Below are 3,819 nucleotides of genomic sequence, written 5' to 3'. Positions count from 1 at the left end.
GCAACATTTGGTCTTGACAGCTTTCTTGATTGTTTTGTAGCGCTGCCTTTATCATACATTGAGTTCTCATACATATATAGGTGTGTCTGGACTCATTGGAATAGTCAGCGGTTCATTTACATGCTATTGCACCAATAGCATATAACAGTTATTACTCTTTTGTAGAATATCTTAATATATCTGGTAGAACATGTTTCCCTCTTTTGTTTTTAATCTTTTATGTTTTTTTGAATTTTAAAGTACATCTGTTTAATTATATTATAACCATTAATGCAATATCTGCCTCAATAATTTCATTCTGACAATAAAAAAAGATGGCATAATGATGGTTTTAAAGCTGGTTCAATCACAATTTTAGAGCCTTATTTATCAAGAGTGAAAACAGAAGACTATTAGAAACAGCTAAAAAGGTAACATGTGTCATAGTGCTTAATGTTTCTGTAACTGTTGGTAAGGCTTACACCTACGTCTGATGCAGAATTCTTAATGACACTGAAATAGTTATTTTCTCAACCGCAAGGTATGTACTGGTACTGTGGGTCTGGGAGAGACTGGGGATGGGTACTACTCCTCGTCTCCAGTTGTGACTATGCAACAGGAGCAAGTGCGCTTTGTATCTATTCCAGAAGCCCGTCCCCTCCATAAATAACATCCTCCAGATATGTAGCAGCTTCGTGGCTTTCTTCTTCCAGCTTGTACAAGCTAGCAGCCTGTATGTAAAGCAGCTGTAGATTCTTCACTGAGTAATGAATGGATCAAAACATCCATGTCTTTTGCTGTTCTTGCGATCAGTGCGGCAAAAAGCTAGATGTATTCTTCTGTAAGATTAGTTGGCAGATCTTCCTTCATTGCTGTCTGAGCATCAGGAAAAGGGGTGGGAGGGCCACAATGCTGTAACACTCCAATGGCATTACAAAACTGGTCTGCAAGGGCACTCACCACGTCCTGCAGCTGTGTGAGCCTATCAGCCATGTTCCTCCACGAGCTAAGGGAGGCCAGAGACTCTCTTTTGCTTTTACAGGTTAACTATCTGTGGCTCATTTCTTTTTCTGAAATAAATTTTTGAGTAATCATTCTTCAAAACATACAACAGATTTTGTTTGTGGTTCCCTTGAATATTTATTTAGGTTGATTTAGACAGTAGTGACTTCTTATAATATTGAGACATACACAAAAGCATGAAACACCTCTTTATTAAAATCATCTTCTATGTTATTTACAGCTTTGAGGTTTTGTTCACAGAGGTCTTATGTATTCTTTTAAGAAAGCAATTTATTGTTATTGTTGCTATTGCATTATCCTCTTAATTTCTATTTGGCTATCGTTGGTCTAGAGAACCAAATTTCTCTTAAATAGGTGTTCACATTATCTGCAAATTATGTCAGTTTTATATCTCATCTTCTATTGCATATATTATTTATTTTTCTTTCTTTATAGTCTTTGCCAGAACCTCCAATAGCATGTTAAATAGTAGTAGTGTTAGTAGACCTTTTTGTCCTGTTCCTCATCTTATAAGGAACGCATTAAAAGTTTTTCCATTAGGTACAAAATTTGTTGTAGGTTTTGGTATATATATCTTACAAGTTAGTCTTCTTCTATTCTTAATTTGCTAATAATGCCTTTTAGATAATGACAGCTTGCCTTTTATCAAATACGTTTTTTGCCTCAATTGTAAAAATTACATAATTTTTTCTCTTTAGTCTATTAATATCATGAATTATAACTGATTAAATTCAATTTATTTTAAATTATAAGACTATTCACTGGATGTGAAGAGAGAAATATGACATTTAGAGCTGCTGTAGTGTGGGCAAAGACCTTGTTTAACAGTGAAACCAATACACGGAAAAATAGCAGAACAAAACTAAGAGATTAAGACAACCAGATCCTGATAATATTGTATGCATTGTGGCAGGAAGCCACACATGAATTCAGTACTCCCCTAAACATTTGTTGGGTAAGCCAATAAATTATCTGAAACCAGTGTGAGTTTGCTTTTGAGGTACTTAATTTGAAAACATTACTCACATAATTCAGGGTTTGTTTTTTTTTCAGCTGTCTAACACTATTTATGAAATAGTCGGTTCTATCTTCATAATTTTGGATGCCTCCTTTACTTTGACATCAATTTGCAAAAATTTATGGGTCTGTTCCTTAACAGCGCTCCACTTCTTTGTTTGGTTTATTCCTATACCAGTGGCATTCTCTAGCTCTTCATAGAGCTAGAACAAACAATCCTAAAATTTGTATAGAACCAGAATAGATCCCAAATAGCCAAAGCAATCCTGGGAAAACAAAAACAACAGCAACAGCAACAAACAAACCAAAGCTGGAGGCATCACAATTCTGGACTTTAAGCTGTATTACAAAGCTGTAATTATCAAGACAGTGTGGTACTGGCATAAAGACAGACATACAGATCAATGGAACAGAATAGAGAACCCAGAAATGGACCCACAGATGTATGGTCAACTAATCTTTTACAAAGAAGGAAAGAATATCCAATGGAAAAAAAGACAGTCTCTTCAGCAAATGGTATTGGGAAAACTCAACAGCGACATGCGGAAGAATGAACCTAGACCACTTTCTTATACCATACACAAAAATAAACTCAAAATGGGTGAAAGACCTAAACATAAGACAGGAAGCCATCAAAATCCTAGAGGAGAAAAGAGGCAACAATCTCTTTGATCTCAGACACAGCAAACTTCTTGACTTCTTTCCAGAGGCAAGGGAAACAAAAGCAAAAATGAACTTTGGGACCTCATCAAGACAAAAAGCTTCTATACAACAAAAGAAACAATTAGCAAAACTAAAGGGCAACCAGTGGAATGGGAGAAGATATTTGCAAATGACATATCAGATAAAGGGGTAGTATCCAATTCTGTAAAGAATTATCAAAATCAGCACCCCAAAAAACAAATAATCAGTGAAGAAATGGGCAAAAGACATGAATAGACACTTCTCCAAAGAAGATATCCAGATGGCTGACAGACACGGAAAAGAATGCTCAACATCTGGGAAATACAAATCAAAAGCACAAAGAGACACCACCTTACACTTGTCAGAATGGCTAACATTAACAACTCACCTCAGACGTTGGTGAGGATGCAGAGAAAAAGAAACTCTTTTGCACTGCTGGTGGGAATGCAAACTGGTGCAGCCACTCTGAAAAACAGTATGGAGGTTCCTCAAAAAATTAAAAATAGAACTACCCTACGACCCAGCAATTGCACCATTAGGTATTTATCCAAGGGATATAAGTATGCTGTTTCGAAGGGGCACATACACCCCGATGTTTATAGCAGCACTATCAACAATAGTCAAAGTGTGGAGAGAGCCCAAATGTCCATCGACAGATGAATGAATAAAGAAGATGTGATGTAATATTACTCAGCAATCAAAAAGAATGGAATCTTGCCATTTGCAACAATGTGGATAGAATAAGAGTGTATTATGCTAAGTGAAATAAGTCAGAGAAAGACAAATATCATATGACTGCACTCATACGTGGAATTTAAGATGCAAAACAGATGAATATAGGAAGGGAAGCAAAAATAAGATAAAAACAGAAAGGGGATACAAACTATAATAGACTCTTAAATACAGAGAACAAACTGATGGGTGCTGGAGGGGAGGTGGATGGAGGGATGGGCTAAATGGGCAAGGGGCATTAAGGAGGACACTTGAGATGAGCACTGGGTGTTGTATGTAAGTGATGAATCACTAAATTACTAAATTCTACTCCCAAAATCATTATTACACCTTATCTTAACTAACTTGGATTTAAATTTTAAAAGTATATATATATATATATAT

The 3,819-nt window shown here is 35.9% G+C and overlaps 1 pseudogene; it reads right to left on the bottom strand.

The window, feature by feature from the left end:
• Nucleotides 1–304: 304 nt before the first annotated feature.
• LOC128312055 (mediator of RNA polymerase II transcription subunit 21-like) lies at nucleotides 305–1,833 on the bottom strand (annotated as a pseudogene).
• Between the last annotated feature and the right edge of the window lie 1,986 nt (nucleotides 1,834–3,819).

The sequence above is a fragment of the Acinonyx jubatus genome, chromosome C1, assembly GCF_027475565.1.
Source record: "Acinonyx jubatus isolate Ajub_Pintada_27869175 chromosome C1, VMU_Ajub_asm_v1.0, whole genome shotgun sequence".
Taxonomy (NCBI): domain Eukaryota; kingdom Metazoa; phylum Chordata; class Mammalia; order Carnivora; family Felidae; genus Acinonyx; species Acinonyx jubatus.
Note: the sequence above shows the minus strand (reverse complement) of the source record. Positions and strands in the feature narration are given on the sequence as shown.